The sequence below is a fragment of the Saccopteryx bilineata genome, chromosome 3, assembly GCF_036850765.1.
Source record: "Saccopteryx bilineata isolate mSacBil1 chromosome 3, mSacBil1_pri_phased_curated, whole genome shotgun sequence".
Lineage (NCBI taxonomy): Eukaryota > Metazoa > Chordata > Mammalia > Chiroptera > Emballonuridae > Saccopteryx > Saccopteryx bilineata.
In genome coordinates, this window is record NC_089492.1 from 192,407,750 (window position 1) to 192,425,694 (window position 17,945).

A 17,945-nucleotide genomic window follows, 5' to 3' on the forward strand; every position below is an offset into this window, starting at 1 on the left:
ATGGCTAGGCATTTTCATTTAATCATTACCAACTAGGTTAGGTAGGTGTTCTCTGCATTTTACAAATGTTGATTTTAAGACTTGGAGACTGTAAATTAAAGAAATAGTGAATAACAGAGGCTTTCAGCGATACCATACTGTTACCTGAAAGTGTGGGTTTAATATTTCTGTCAGGCATTTGAACAACTGCTACTGAGCCCCTATTAAATGGACATAGATTGTATACGTGATTCATCAGTTACAAGTATGAGCTTCCTGACTTCAAGGAGTTATGTATACACATGACAAAAAAGAAAACGCCCATATAAAATAACTTACAGTACAAGAGGAGTCAAAAGGTCACTCATGCCCACACAATTACAGTAACCTAACAGTCTTTCTACTTCCCTTTATTTCTACATATCCAAATTCATTCATCAACTGGAATGATCTTTTCAGAACCTGGGACCAAATATTCATTTTTCTGTTCAGAACCCTTTTGTGACTTACTGTTTTACTCAGATTAAAGTCAAAACCCTTATTGTGTCTTCTAAGAAAGAACTTGATGTGGATGGACCATATTCACAGCCACTCTTCACAGGCCATCTAACCCTTCCCAAGCATATTGAACATCAGCATACTGGACTTACTAGTCCTTCTGCATGGAATGCTGCCCTCCCAGATGACCACAGGATGTACTTCCTCATTTTCTTCGGCCCATTGCTCAAAGGTAACTGGCTCAGACAGTTCTTCCCTGACTACCCTATCCAGAGAGCTAACCCCCCCACAAACACACTATCCTCACCCTGATTTGTCTCCATAGCAGTTATGATCACTTCCTACATATTTTTTGTCTGTCTACCCCACCTCTTTTACATTACTGTAATGTTTATTTCATAAGAGCAGGAATTTTGCCTCATTTATTCACAACTATATCATCATCAAGAACAAAATGGTTGGAACATAGTCTGCACTCACTAAATACTTCGTGAATGACTTAGATTAAGTGCCAAATGAGGGTTAAGCTAATTGAATGGAAATTCAGGAGTAGTAAAATATTGGCTGGAGTGGCTTGTGAAGCTTCCTAATTGGGTAGAACCTAAATGATGAGGAAGATTCAAATGCGTTTGGAATGGGGAAAAGGGGAGAAAAGGGTAGTCCTAGTAGAGTCAACCAAAATAAACAAGCATTAGACAAGGTAGTAATCCAATCTACAGTAATACTAATATGCTTATCTCTGAAAGCATAACTAAAATAGGGAAACTGCTAATAGCTGATTTGTGAAAATTCACCTTGCCTCAGTAAGGGCTAATTAAAATTTCCCTTAGCAAGACAATTTTGTAAGGCCATTTGTGTATTTCCCAAGTTGTCCTGAGTTCTGGTTGCTCTTAGCAGCAACTTCAGTAACACTCTTTTATGACATCTTTTTTATTTTCTATCCCTTTTTTTTTCTCACCACTTCTCACTAGTATCACCTCCCAAATGATATGATTACACTGAAGTAGTTGTCTTAGGTGATGCTTTTGGGAAAAATGAAACTAATAAAGTTGATGTAATGAAGAAAGTCTCAAATGCAGCCTCTCAGGTTTCTGTTGTCATCACCAGTCAGATGACAACAGGAATACCTCCTAGCGTCACAATTACTAAGGCTCTTCTTACTTATAGATTCCTCCTAGTTTAGTCCAAAGTTGGTTTTTCAAGATGATTGTTCCTAAATTAAGTTGTAATTCACTTTGGTTCTGGGAGGTGGGAGTTGTAATGTCTGCCTACTCCATCAGAATTTTCCCTCCCCCACTCCCTGAGGTTTTATATTCTTTCCTCGATGGTGGAAAGAAGATGAACATGAAACATTGGTCTGCATGGTAGCTTTGACACTTGAGTGGGAAAGGGGCAATGGTACTTACAAGAATGAGTAAATTTGCTGGGGGTTTTTTGTTTGTTTTTTTGTTTTTTACCTTCATGGTCAGCCAGCTATCATCTAAGGGCTCAACACCAGAGTTGGAAAGCCTCCATATCAGTATTTAAAGAGATCCTAATCACTTGCAGACACAGGACAGACTGTTAAACATCAGTTCAGTATTTAATTATAAAGTTGGCAGGATTGCAAAGGAAATTAAATATATATCCTTGGCAGGTCTCTGTGCTAAAGTATGAGCCTGGTAGGGGAAAAAAGGAACCTGACATCTATAAAGGGGACAGTCATGTGGGAAATACTAGGAACCATAAACTTCTAAATCCTCTTGCGCCCTTTGGGCAGGTAGAAGCAACTTCTTCCCTTTGATAAGGAGAAAAATTTTCCTCACTCATCTGAATACCAAAAAGGACTTCATCAGAGACAGGTGTGTGACAAGTTCATGCTTATCCTCAAGGTCTGCTCCAACTTCCCCTTATTTCCTCCAGATCAAAAATTAAGGTCAGCTCTCAATATAGCCTGGGTGGGGAAGTGCATCCCTCTTTCAGAGTGGAAATAGCTTTGTCATGTAAAGTATCACTAGATCTTGTTGGTAACAACTGGCAGCAACTAGGTGACCACATGCCAGAATCCAGGAGTAAATAAAGGAGGTATTGAATATGGGAAGAGAGGAACAGGAGACAAAATATCATGCTGGATAAGGGAGGATTTACTGACATAGTATCATTAAATTTTAATAGTAGGGTGAGGACACCTACAGCCAATCCCAATGCCCTACTGAGATGGTTCCTTGTAGTTTGAATGTGGAAAGCCCACATTAAATAAAGCAGGAATTGTGAAGTGACCTTGTTATAATATCAAGGAAAGAATAAAAAACCTCAGGGAGTGGAAGAGGAAAAATGCCTACGGAGTAGGCAGACATTACAACTCCCACCTCCTAGAACCAAAGTGGATTACAACTTAATTTAGGAACAATCATCTTGAAAAACCAACTTTGGACTAAACTAAGAGGAATCTATAACCAAGCATTACTGAAGGAACCACACTAAGCTGGTGAGAAAGGTGGAGACATGGAAAGGGCTGTCCTAGAGGCAACCCATAGGGTCTCTATGGTAGGGCGAGTAGCCTGGAGAGTTGTGGGTCTTCAGCCACAGGACCAGAACCCCAACTTGGAGCCCCAGAGACTAGAGGAGGCATATGCATAGTATTTAGCTGAAAAAAGAGCCAGGTTACTGTTTGCAAGAAGGAAGCAGAACTCTTAGACCTAGGCTCCATCTTAAAGGGACCATGCAGAAAACCTTGTTCACAGTCACTTACCCAGGCACTGGGAGTGGAGAGCGCCAAGAGGACTGGAGTTGCAAGAGGAGAGTGTAGTCTTGAGGGCACAGGAAGAGACTGTGGGGGACAGGCACCCTGACCTCTGTACTGGGTCACTTCCCAAACCTAAAATGGACATTCTTCCTGGGTGAATGAAGCCAGCAAAGGGAAGCAATTGCTCCACCCACCAAAGGCTCTTCTGCTCTAGTCAGTGCAGAGAGTCACTTAGAAGCAGGAGGTGCATCAGGGACACAGGTTTTGAGTGCTCAGGTCAGGGATACATGGCACCCCCAACCAGCTGAGAACCCTCTGAAGGGCAGGAGGCCTGGCTGCAGAGGCTGCCATGGATCTTGGCCCACGTGCCAGACAGAGGTGGAACCCAGCAAGGCAGCCCATGCTGTGGGGAGCAGAGCCCAGAGAGGCCTCCAGCACACCCACAAGGGGTAGAACCCTGCAGGACCAAGCATCCGCTGTGCTTGCTTGGGGTGGACCTCAGCAGGTTGAGGCGTCCATGCACACATGGGAGGTAGAGCCAGGTGGCTTGTGGCAATGGTGAGGGGCGGAGCCCAGAGAAGCGTCTTGCCTGCCTGCAGGGGTGGAGCCCAGACAGGCAGCTCGTGCCACAGCGGGGGGCAGAGCCCAGTGAGATGGAGTAATCCATGCCAGCGGAGCAGCCAGAGATGCGACACATGAGCCCACACTGGTGCTGGAGTGCCTGAGGAGGTGGAGGCAGTGTGGGGGGGGGGGCAGTGGAAAGACTACGCTTAAAGAATAGAGAGGCCATAAACACTGGCCAAGCGTAGATAAAAGCCAGCCTAGGAGTGCAGTTGATATTTATAATGGTATCAGGGCCTGGCAGAAGCAGACACAAATTCTGGATCACCTATAAAATCCAAGAAGGTTGCTAAGGGCCAGTCAAAAGCAGTGACTCCCACTAATCTGTGCCAGGTTCTCACCAGGGAGGTCCAGGGCTGGTACATCTAGGCCAGATATGGAGAACATCCATCCACTCAGAACCTAACATCCCTAGTTAGAGAGGTATCTTAAGGAAATGCTCCTCACACCTGACCCAGCTAAGGCATAAAAAACACTGTCACAAACAGCAAAAAGAGCAGTAGCAGCAGACAACTAGCCTACAGTGGAATACAAACAACTGAAGCCAATGCAAGAAGACTTAGAAACAATACAACTGAAAGCTGGAGGCAGCCAACATGAACCCTATACTCAGCTAGCTACACAGCACATCCAAAGGAGCAGTTTATACAGAGACAAAATGGGAATACAGAGAAATGCAATTCAAATGAATCAATAAGAAAAATCCCCAGAAAAATAACTAAACGAGATGGAACAAACCAAGATACTGAATGCAGAGTTTAGAATAATAATTGTTAGGATGCTCAAGGATCTTAGAGCAAAATAGATGGACAAAATGAGCACCTAAACAAAGAGATAGCAGGCATCAAAAAGGACACTGAAATCATAAAAAAGTATCAGACAGAAATGACAAACACAATATTAGAAATGAAGACCACACTAGAAGGAATTAAAAGCAGGCTGGATGGAGCAGAGGATCAAATCAGCAATTTAAAGGACAAGGGAAGTGAAAGCACAGAAGCAGAACAGCAAGAAGAAAAGAGGATCAGAAAGTCTGAGGAAATTCTAGGAGAGCTCTGTAACAACATGAAGAGAAATAATATTCACATAATAGGGTTTCCTGAAGGAGAAGAGAAAGAAAAAGGGATAGAGAACCCGATTGAAGAAATTATAGCTGAAAACTTCCCTAAATTGATGTAGGACAAAGTCACACAAGTACAAAAAGCACAGAAAATCCCATTAAAGAGGAACCTAAAGAGACCTACATCAAGACATATCATAATTAAAATACCAAAGCAAAGAGATAAAGAAAGAATACTAAAAGCTGCAAGGGAAAAGCAGTCAGTCACCTACAAAGGAGTCCCCATAAGGATGACATTCGACTTTTCAACAAAAACACTTGAGGCAAAAAGGGAATGGCAAGAAATATTCAAATAATGCAGAACAAGAATCTACAATCAAGACTTTTTTATCCAGCAGGATATCATTTAAAACTGAAGGTGAAATAAAAGGCTTCCCAGACAAAAAAACAATCAAGAAATTTATTACAACCAAATCAATGCTGCAGGAAATGTTAAGGGGCCTATTGTAAACAGAACAAAGGGGAAAAAATCTAGTAAAAGAGGAATGTAGATTTAAAGAATAAAATGGCAATAAACAGCAACATATCAATAATAACCTTAAATGTAAATGGATTAAAAGCTCCAATAAAAAGACATAGGGTAGCTGCATGGATAAGAAAACAGGACTCATACATATGCTGTCTACAAGAGACCCACCTCAAAACAAAAGATACGCATAGACTGAAAGTAAAGGGATGGAAAAAATATTTCATGCAAATAGAAATTTAAAAAAAAGCGTGGGTAGCAATACTTATATCTGACAAAATAGACTTAAAAACAAAGGTTATAGTAAAGGATAAAGAAGGTCACTACATAGTGATAAAGGGAACAATCCAACAGGAAGAGATAATCATTATAAATATCTATGCACCTAATATAGAAGCACCTAAATATATAAAGCAGATTTTGATGGACATAAAGGGAGAGAAAATAACAATACTATAATAGTACAAGATTTCAATACCCCACTACAATCACTAGATAGACTCAAAAGAAAAAAAATTTACAAAGAAACAGCAGACTTAAAGGACACACTAGATCAACAGGATTTAATAGATATCTTCAGGACCTTTCACCCTAAAACAGCATAAGGTAAATTCTTTTCAAGTGCTCATGGTACATTCTCTAGGATAGACCACATGTTAGGACACAAGACGAGTCTCAATAAATTTAAGAAGATTAAAATCATATCAAGCATCTTCTCTAATTACAGTGGCATGAAACTAGAAATCAACTACAATAGAAAAAGTAAAAAACACTCAAACACTTGGAACCTAAATAGCATGTTATTAAATAAAGAATGGGTTAGCAAAGAGATCAAGGAAGAAATAAAAAAATTTCCTTGAAACAAATGAAAATGAACATACAATAACTCAAAATTTATGGGACACAGCAGAAGCAGACCTGAGAGGGAAGATCATAGCCTTATAGGCATACCTTAAGAAGCAAGAAAAAGCTCAAATAAACAACTTAACCCTGCATGTAAAAGAACTATATAAAGAACAGCAAGTAAAGCCCACAGGAAGAAGAAGAAAGGAAATAATAAAGATCAGAGTGGAAATAAATGACATAGAGGCTAAAAAAAAAAACAAAACAAAACAGAGGATCAATGGAACCAAGAGCTGGTTCTTTGAAAAGGTAATCAAGATAGATGAACATTTAACCAGACTCATCAAGGAAAACAGAGAGAGGACTCAAATAAATAAAATTAGAAATGAGAGAGGAGAAGTAACAACTGACACAGCAGAAATACATAAGATTGTAAGAAAATACTATGAAGAACTGTATGTCAAAAAAATTAGATAACTTATGTGAAATGGACAAATTCCTTGGAACATATAATCTTTCAAAAATCAATGTGAAAGAATCAGAAAACCTAAACAGGTCGATTACATCAAATGAGATCAAAAGAATTATCAAAAAACTCCCAAGAGGCCTGACCTGTGGTGGCGCAGTGGATAAAGCGTCGACCTGGAATGCTGAGGTTGCCGGTTCAAAACCCTGGGCCTGCTTGTTCAAGGCACATATGGGAGTTGATGCTTCCTGCTCCTCCCCCCTTCTCTCTCTCTCTTCTCTAAAATGAATAAAACAAACAAACAAACAAACAAAACAAAAAACTCCCAAGAAAGAAAAGTCCTGGGCCAGGTGGCTTCACAAGTGAATTCTACCAAATATTCAAAGAAGAACTAACTCCTATACTTCTCAAGCTATTTCAAAAAATTCAAGAGACAGGAAGACTTCCAAGTTCCTTTTATGAGGTAAGCATAACTCTGATTCCAAAACCAGGCAAAGACAACACAAAGAAAGAAAATTATAGGCCAATATCTCTAATGAATATAGTTGCTAAAATCCTCAACAAAATATTAGCAAACTGGATCCAACAATATATGGAAAAAAATCATACACCATGATCAAGTGGGATTTATTCTCGGGAGGCAAGGCTGGTACACTATTCACAAATCAATCAATATGATTCATCACATAAACAAAAGGAAGGAGAAAAACCACATAATAATTTCAACAGATGCAGAAAAAGCATCTGATAAAATCCAAGCACCCATTCATGATCAAAACTTTCAACAAAGTGGGAATACAGGGAACATACCTCAACATGATAAAGGCCATTTATGACAAACCCACAGCCTTCATTATACTCAATGGGCAAAAATTAAAAGCAATTCCCTTAAGATCAAGAAGAAGGCAGGGTTACCCCCTTTCACCACTCTTATTCAACATAGTTCTGGAAGTCCTATCCACAGCAATCAGACAAGAAGAAAAATAAAAAGCATCCAAATTGGAAAAGAAGAAGTAAAGCTATCATTATTTGCAGATGATATGATACTGAACATAGAAAATCCTAAAGTCTCAGTCAAAAAACTACTGAACCTGATAAATGAATTCAGCAAGGGGGCAGGATATAAAATTAATATTCAGAAATCAGAGACATTTTTATACACCAACAATAAACTATCTGAAAGAGAAATTAAGAAAACAATTCCCTTCACTATTGCAACAACAACAACAACAAAATAATGTACCTGGCAGTAAATTTAACCAAGGAGGTTAAAGACTTGTACTCCAAAAATTATAAAACATTGATATAAGAAATCAAGGGAGATACATACAAGTGAAGCATATCCCATGCTCATGGATAGGAAGAATAAGCATCTTTAAAATGTCTATATTACCCAAAGCAATTTATAAATACAATGCAATTCCTAATTAAATACCAATGTCATACTTCAAAGATCTAGAACAAATATTCCAAAATTTATATGGAACCAAAAAAGAACATGAATAGCCTCAGCAATCTTGAAAAGAAAAATAAAGTCGGTGGTATCACACCTCCTGATACCAAGTTATACTACAAGGCCATCGTACTCAAAACAAGTTGGTACTGGCATTAGAACAGGCATATAGATCAATGGAACCAAACAGAGAACCCAGAAATAACCCCACACCTTTATGGACTATTGATATTTGATAAAGGAGGTAAGAGCATATAATGGAGTAAAGACAGCCTCTTTAACAAATGGTGTTGGGAAAATTGAACAGCTACCTGCAAAAAAAATGAAACTAGACCACCAACTTACACCATTCACAAAAATAATATCAAAATGGATAAAACACTTAAATGTAAGCTGTGAAACCATAAGCATCTTAGAAGGAAACATAGGCAGTAAGCTCTTCAACTTCCCTTGCAGCAATATATTTGCTGATTTATTTCCATGGGCAAGTGAAATAAAGGACAGGATAAACAAATGATACTATATCAAACTAAAAAGCTTTGTACAGCTAAAGATGATATAAACAAAATAAAAATATAACCTACACAATGGGAAAATATATTTGACAATACATCTGATAAAGGGTTAATAATCAAAACTTATTAAGGACTTGTAAAACTCAATACCAGGAAGATAAACAATCCAATCAAAAAATGGGCAAAAGAAATGAATAGACACTTCTCCAAAGAGGACATACAGATGGCCAATAGGTAGATGAAAAAATGTTCAACATCATTAATCATCAGAGAAATGCAAATTAAAACCACAATGAGATACCATCTCACACTAGTCAGAATGGTGCTCATCAACAAAAGAACACATTTTTAGTGCTGGCAAGGATGCGGAGAAAGGGAACCCTCCTGCACTGCTGGTGGGAATGCAGACTGGTGCAGGCACTGTGGAAAACAGTAGATTTCTCAAAGAATTAAAAATGAAATTGCCTTTTGAACTAGTCATCTCACTTTTAGGAATATATCCTAAGAACACCAAATCACTGATTCAAAAGAAGAAATGCACCCCTATGTTCTTGGCAGCATTGTTTACAATAGCCAAGATCTGGAAATAGCCCTAGTGTTCATCAATGAATGAGTGAATTAAAAAGCAGTGGTACCTATACACAATGGAATATTATGGGGCCATGAAAAAGAAAGAAATCTTACCTTTTGCAACAACATGGACGGACTTGGAAACTATTATGTTAAGTGAAATAAGCCAGACAGAGAAAGAAAAATATCATATGACCTCACTCATTTGAGGAATCCAATGAACAATGTGAAATGAGGAATGGAATAGATCCAGAGGTGGGATCAAAGGGACCAGACGGAAAGTGGACAGAAGGAAAGGGGATGAGAGAGGATGGGATCAGAGAAAGAAAAAGAGATTGGTGAAGTTATATATACATAACACAGCGTTATAGAGAGCAGAAAAACAAATCCTGGAGGGAAGGGAGGAGGGATCTAGGATGGGTTGGGGGGCTAGGGTGATGTTGAGGGGAACATGGGTGTGGGGGGATGTATATAGTGGGACACTTGAATCTATGTAAACACAATAAATTAATATCAATAAAAAAAACCCAAAACCTCGGGGACGTGATATATTTAGAATGAATTTGTTATGTGAGAACGAAGAACCCAGTACATGTCCATGTTCTCTGGGAAAAGTTGGTGGCTAATGCCTTCAATAAGGCAACACAGAATACACTGGTGAGAAACATTGGTTTCTTTGAGTCTTCTGTAAGCCAAGGCTAAAGTAGCAGATGCTGAACTAGGGTCTCTAATAATAGGGACATGAGGGGTGATAGGATTCCAAAAGAACAGAAGCCCAGTGACAGCCTTTAGTCAACAGAAGTAAGGTAGATGTAATTCGCAAAACTAGCAGCAAAGCTAGAGTGGCAACATTGTTGCCTTGGCCCACAGGCTTATAATTAAAATGTTCCTAAAGTTGAAATAGGTGTGCATCTTAAGAATGTTTTTTTTTCCTCAAATAACCGTGAAAGCAAACAGAAGAATTAGTAAGCAAAAGGCTGACACTAATTGCCTTAACAAAAGTAACCCCATACTCAGACCTATCAGTGGAGGGCAATGCCAACTTCTTTGAGGAAGAACCTTGCAATGCCACCATGAGTTATCTATGATGTGTTCCCCAACATATCCGCTAAGGTACCAAAAGCCATTCATTCAAGGACAAGCACTCTCTATAGCAGGAACTACCAGATTCAAGGGCTGTTTGACATAAGGACTAAATTGACACTGATATCAAGCATTCAAAATGGAGGCCAAGTGATAAAAGTTCTGGCCAAGGGTCTGTCTCATAGTGTATCCAATGGGTCTATGGACTGCCTGTGGTATAATTGCTATTGACATGCTTTACAACTGGTAGAGCCCTTTCTCATCTATGATAAGAGTTCTTATGATAGGAAAGGCCAAGTCAAAGATCCTAAAATCATGTCTTCTCCCTGGTCCAGGACAGTAAATCACAAGCCTACTGCATCCTTGGAGGAAATGCAGAGATTGCACTACCAGCAAAGACTTTAAAAATGAAGAGATGATCAGCTCCATCATATAACTATTCAGTTCATCTGTTTAGCCCTTGAAAATATTAGGTAGTCATGGTGTATGTTGGTAGACTATGTCTAACGGTGGCTCCAATAGCAGCTGCTATTGTGCTAGTTGTGGCATTTTTACTAAAATAGATTAAAATAGACTTTCATACATGTTTTACAGTTATCGATTTGGCAAATGCTCCTTTGGTAAAGCAGAGCAAAAGCCTTTTGCTCCTTTGTAAAAATGACTTCAGTACATATTCACATTCACTATCCTTCTCTAGGGCTAGGATAACCTACATACTCTGTCAGTATTGAGTTATGCAGGAATCTTGCTTGTCATGAAGTCCAGTATACTGTTGACATCATGTTAAGTGGACCTAGAGAACAGGAGGCAAGTGCTGGATACTTTAGGAAGATACATGCATGCCACAGAGTGGGAGATAAAACCTATAAGGATTTAGCATCTGCCAAAGTTAGGGACATCTAATGATTTGAAAGCCTGTGGCATCCTCTTTTGTTTTTACCTGAAATGGTAATTTAAGACAAGAACTTGTGTGCAGGTAGTTTGTTTGGAAAGTCATCCCAGAGAGCAGAAGGTAAGCAAGAAGGAGAGGGAGAGAGAAAAAAAGTGTATTAGGGTTCATGTGGCAGTGGGGTTCAACTCCCTCAGGAACTAAAAGCCTGAAAAACTGGAGTTTGGGACATTTCTCCATAGCTCCTGTTGCTCAAACTTCTAGAATGTACATGGGCACTATCTGAAGGATATCTGTAGTATCAAAGACCTTAAGGCAAGAAGCAGAGAGACATGCAGTGCTTGCTCAAGCTGAAACATTGTCAGTACAAAGTGCTTCTGAGTGTCCTCAAAAATGTCCATCAGAGCCATGACTTAAATTAGATATTTGCTGAAGGATTGTTATGTGGGGCATAGAAACCTTGGCTAAATTCTTTAAAGTGAAGGTAAAACTATTGCACTTTGTAGCTCCTATTACAAAAGAGAGAAAGAGGTACAGCACATGACAATCCCTTGATTTTGGAGGTCACATATACCACACTTGGAAACACTGCTTTCATCTGTTTATTATGCAACTCAACTTTCAGCTCTGAGTGGGGCCCAGAGCAAAAGAGGGCTCTGTAGCAGATTTAGGTTGTATTAAATGGTCAACTGCTCTGTCACTTGAGTTGTGTGACCTAGTAGATTCAATGAGGGACCTGTGATAGGTATTGTTCAGAGGTGGAACAGGTATTCCAGAGGTGGAACCTCTAGAAGCCCAAATAGAAGAATTACAGTGCAGACTGGCAGATTAGAAGGCCATCCCACACCTTCTGTAGCAGGGAACTGTGCGACTTTAAGCTCTTGTGGTGCTCCTGGGGCCTAGGAGAGACTGGGTGCTGACCATCAAACATCGAGTGGCTATGAAATTGCTGATACCCATCATAACCTAGCTATTTTCAGATTCAGACTCACTGAGTTATAAAGATAGACAGGTGCATCAGCAATCCACTGTAAGAAGATAATAATACATTGCATTAAGGATTAGGCCTGAGCAAGTCTAGAGGGCAAAGTAAACTAGGTGAGCGAGTGGGCCATACTGTCATATCACTTACCTCTATTGTACAATGCCTCTCTCTCAGCTCACACCTATGGCCTCAGGAGAGTCTTTCTTATGACTAATTAATTAAAGAGAAAAAAACAACAGCAACAACATTGTTCAACAATATTGAACACTGAAATGTTCCCAGTGGAGCTGTGAGCACTTGATTGTCCACTTAGTATGGAGGGAGAAATGGCTTCTCCCTCCTGAAGAGTGTCTAATTTTGGTCAGGTGCTAAGAAAGTGTAAAAGTGGCAGATTAGAAACAAGGAGCTCTGGGGAAGGGGCATGTGAGTATACATAAGGAGTGGGCACCAAATCCTGTGTCTCATTTTTATGCTCTATGTAAAGTTTTTATTATAGAGGAGGCACTCAGTAAGCCAGTAGACAGGCTGACTTGTCCATTGTGTGTTAGACTTTGTTCTCAGCTGCCTCAGTCTTCGCCTGATATGCTCATGTACAGAAAAATCAAGATGTTAAGGAGGGGCTATATGCCTGGTCAAGCAGCAAAAGCTCCTGCTTACTAAAGCTGGATTAACTACTGCCTCTTGGGATGCCCAGACTTTCAGCAGCAAAGCTTGATGGTAAATCCCAAAAGGAGAGCAGCAAGCCACTTGATTGATTATATAAGAATCTTCTTTCCTGGAAAGAGCAGTGATTTATCTTTATGGAATTGAGACCTCTTTCAGTATGAATTTGTCCTATTCACAGTGCCTCTGCCAGAACTACAATCTGATAAACCTCCAAATGCCTGATTTTCTGACATGTTTCTCTGACTGAGGGTCCCACTTTGTGGTAAAGGAGGTGTGACAATGGACACATGATCATGGTATCTACTGGTCCTACTCTTTATAGCATCATCTGGAGGCAGTTGGCCTAATAAGACGTTGGCATGGTCTAGTGAACAACAAGTCTCCTAGTCAGGAACAGTACACCGATAGGGATGGGAGGCCATTGTCTGAATACTTATATGCATAGAACCACAGCTGACAGGTATGGTCTTGTGCTTCCAGTAGCTAGAATATATGAGTCTGGGAACCAAGAAGTGTAAATAATATTGGTCTCTCTCACAATACTTCCCAGTGACTCAAGTGAAAAAATTGTGTTTCTCATTTCTCAATTAATTAGAGAAAAAGTTGTAAAAACTTTTCCACTAGGGGTTATAATAGGAGCCACCAATTATAACTATAGCTATAATTATTTGGGTGCCTCATCCTAGTGGACAAGCAGATGGAGAAGACACCTGGATTCTTATCAGGACCTACTACATCACAGACCCTCAGTATTATGAATGCTGCTCCACCTAGTGGAAACAAGGAGGATATTTGTCTACAAAGCTAATGGATTCCCTGGAGTGTCTCTTAATGTTTCCATGTTCAGTGAAATTGGTGAATAGGCAGTTGCAGCTACAATGGTCTAACAAGAGCAAAGCAATAAAGGCTTCAATATCCCAGTCACTGCATAAGGCAAGCAATCAGCTGTAGTGCTGGCCAAGGGTGAGATAAATCTAGAATGGATGGTAGAAGAGAGAGAAAGTAGCCAAGTACAGCTTCAGGAGAGGTGACAGCAGTGGAACTTCCAGATGGTTCAATGAAGCCTTAGACATTAAATTCTCTGTAGAGACAGAATCTTCTCAATCTCACCCAGTCACTTCTTGCTGCAGTATATTGCCTCAAGCTCTCATTAGGTGGTTTTGTTTTCTATTTTTATGATCCTGAAGAGGCTTGAAGAAGATCATTGCACCTGTAATCTCCCATATGCATGCATGTACTTGCACACAGACACACACATACAGATACCACTTAGAAGGTTGGAGAAGTAAACATCTCCAAACAATGATACACCAATGGAGGATGGGCACCTAGGGATAAATACTCCTGCCTTTCATACTCCTTAGGAGGAAAATTTTGGGAGGCCATCTTCATGTGTATCAGGTTTCCAATATCCTGGGCAATCATCTTCCGCAGTGTTAAGATTCAGATTCTAGAGTAAGTCAGAGTTTACATCCTTGCACCAGTGATTGCTTGTTGGATGTCTTGGGAAATCACTTAAATCTTCCAAGTCTCAGTCTCCTTGTGTATAAAATGAGGATGAAAATAGTACTTGACTGGTTAGTTGTTGTGATGATTAAGTGAAAAAAGTTCAAATGGTTAGCAAACTGCCTATTATCTGACGAACCCTTAGTAAATGTTAACTATTACTTTTACTTATATGACTTACTATCACTACACTTCATTAATTTTATTTACATATTACTATCTCTGTTGCTGGTAGAGTTGTGGTTCTTATATGGAGTCACAGAAAAAAAATTTTATGGACCCACATTTGGAAAAGATTAGGCCTTTGTAACAAGATTTATTCAGGGTTGAACTATGAGGCTGCCTATAGGTTTTCAGTGTCTCATTTTAACCTGTCCTCCCAAGAAAAAGTTCAATCATTGTCTTCAAACTTTTGGCCCACTATAAAGACCAAAGTTCAGACATTCTGTGCCTGAATTTTTGATATGGGTTTATCTCACATCAAAGCTCATTCTAGTCCAGGTGCTGCTCAAAGCTTGTATTTTGGAGATCGTGTAGTTCCTGGGCCACAGAGGGTTGCCAGTCTGTGCAGCATTGGAGCAAACAGGGCGAGCTGCTTGCCCAGGTAGGAAGGCAGGGAGAAGGGCTGGACCTTTGGCCTCTGGTTATAATTTTGGGCTGGGAAGGACTAGCTTCCTTAAAGCAACCAATCATTTTCTTTCTTTTTTTTTTTTGTATATGAACATTTTTTAAATTATTTTTGTTATTTATTCATTTTAGAGGAGAGAGAGAGAGAGAGAGAGAGAGAGAGAGAGAGAGAGAAAGAAAGAAAGAAAAGGGGGAGGAGCAGGAAGCTTCAACTCCCATATGTGCCTTGACCGGGCAAGCCCAGGGTTTTGAACCAGCAACCTCAGCATTCTAGGTCAACGCTTTATCCACTGCGCCACCACAGGTCAGGCCCCAACCAATCATTTTCTTTAACATTTTGAGGGCTTGCATTGGTTCCCACTACTAACCAATCAGATCCTTCTAGGTTAGACAGATAGGCCTGTATGGCCACCATCCTGGCATTTATGCAAATGCCTTTCTCCATAGTCTGGGATTGAATTGGTTTCACCCAAGTAGGGGAAGGGGGGCTAGAAAATCAGTTCTTCTTAATGAGCTCTAGGATTGAGTCCCCAGGGCTCAATGGCCTAATGAGCCTGTAAATGCTAAAGGTTCCTATTAAAGGAAATGACTCTTCTTACTGAAGCAGGCTTTCCAGTTTTATTAAATATAATGCCCAACTTCCTTTGCTCTTTTTCCCCATGAGTATCTAGTTACCTGCCTACATTAATATCACCAGCTGCTTCTTTTCTATCTCTGCCATAAACAATAACTGAGACAACATTTTCAAGCTAGGCAGTTCATTGGTGAATATGTGGTTTAGAATGCAGTGGACAACTAAAATAGTTAATTTAATTTTCATTAAAGATTTATTTAATAAGTATTTATTGAGCACTTACTATACATGCTATTGGGCATTGTGGACATATTGGTGAATAAGACATATAAGGATCCTTGCAGTTACATAGCTCACAGTCTTATAGTGGAGATAATAATTTACATAAGTAATGATAGTGTAATTAGTGTTAATGATAAGAGAATTAGCTACAGAACATGATACGGATGACAGACTATGCGAATAGGGCCATGGCTATAGATTTAATTCCCCTCTTGTGAGCACCAGCCCTCACCTCATTTCTTTTCCAGCACTAATAATCTGTGTCATGAAAATTCTACATAAAGAGTTAGCATTTGTAATGAGATGGTGAAGTATTTCAAGCATTTAGTATTTGGGTTGAGAATTCCTTTGGAGATATTTTATTTATTTATATATATATATATTTTTTTTTTTATAATTTTATTTTTTTAATGGGGTGACATCAATAAATCAGGATACATATATTCAAAGATAACAAGTCCAGGTTATCTTGTCGTTCAATTATGTTGCATACCCACCACGCAAAGTCAGATTGTCCTCCGTCACCCTCTATCTTGTTCTCTCTGTGCCCCTCCCCCTCCCCCTTTCCCTCTCCCATTCCCCCTCCCCCCCGTAACCACCACACTCTTATCAATGTCTCTTAGTTTCACTATTATGTCCCACCTACGTATGGAATAATACAGTTCCTGTTTTTTTCTGATTTACTTATTTCGCTTCGTATCATATTATCAAGATCCCACCATTTTGCTGCAAATGTTCCGATGTCATCATTTCTTATGGCTGAGTAGTATTCCATAGTGTATATGTGCCACATCTTCTTTATCCAGTCATCTATTGATGGGCTTTTTGGTTGTTTCCATGTCCTGGCCACTGTGAACAATGCTGCAATAAACATGGGGCTGCATGTGTCTTTACGTATCAATGTTTCTGAGTTTTGGGGATATATACCCAGTAGAGGAATTGCTGGGTCATAAGGTAGTTCTATTTTCAGTTTTTTGAGGAACCACCATACTTTCTTCCATAATGGTTGTACTACTTTACATTCCCACCAACAGTGGATGAGGGTTCCTTTTTCTCCACAGCCTCTCCAACATTTGCTATTACCTGACTTGCTAATAACAGCTAATCGAACAGGTGTGAGGTGGTATCTCATTGCCGTTTTGATTTGCATTTCTCTAATAGCTAAAGAAGATGAGCATGTTTTCATATATCTGTTGGCCATTTGTATTTCTTCCTGGGAGAAGTGTCTATTCATATCCTCTTCCCATTTTTTTATTGGATTGTTTGTTTGTTTGTTGTTGAGTTTTATGAGTTCTTTGTATATTTTGGATATTAAGCCCTTATCTGAGCTGTTATTTGAAATTATCATTTCCCATTTAGTTGGCTTTCTGTTTATTTTGTTATCAGTTTCTCTTGCTGAGCAAAAACTTCTTAGTCTGATGTAGTCCCATTCATTAATTTTTGCCTTCACTTCTCTTGCCATTGGAGTCAAATTCATAAAATGCTCTTTAAAACCCAGGTCCATGAGTTGAGTACCTATGTCTTCTTCTATATACTTAATTGTTTCAGGTCTTATGTTTAGATCTTTGATCCATTTTGAGTTAATTTTTGTACAGGGGGAGAGACTGTAGTCCAGTTTCATTCTTTTGCATGTGGCTTTCCAGTTTTCCCAGCACCATTTATTGAAGAGGCTTTCTTTTCTCCATTGTGTGTTGTTGGCCCCTTTATCAAAAATTATTTGACTATATATATGTGGTTTTATTTCTGGACTTTCTATTCTGTTCCATTGGTCTGAGTGTCTATTTTTCTGCCAATACCATGCTGTTTTGATTGTCGTGGCCCTATAATAGAGTTTGAAGTCAGGTATTGTTATGCCCCCAGCTTCATTCTTTTTCTTTAGGATTGCTTTGGCTATTCGGGGTTTTTTATAGTTCCATATAAATCTGATGATTTTTTGCTCTATTTCTTTAAAAAATGTCATTGGAAGTTTGATGGGAATTGCATTAAATTTGTATATTGCTTTGGGTAATATAGCCATCTTGATTATATTTATTCTTCCTAGCCAAGAACAAGGTATATTCTTCCATCTCATTATATC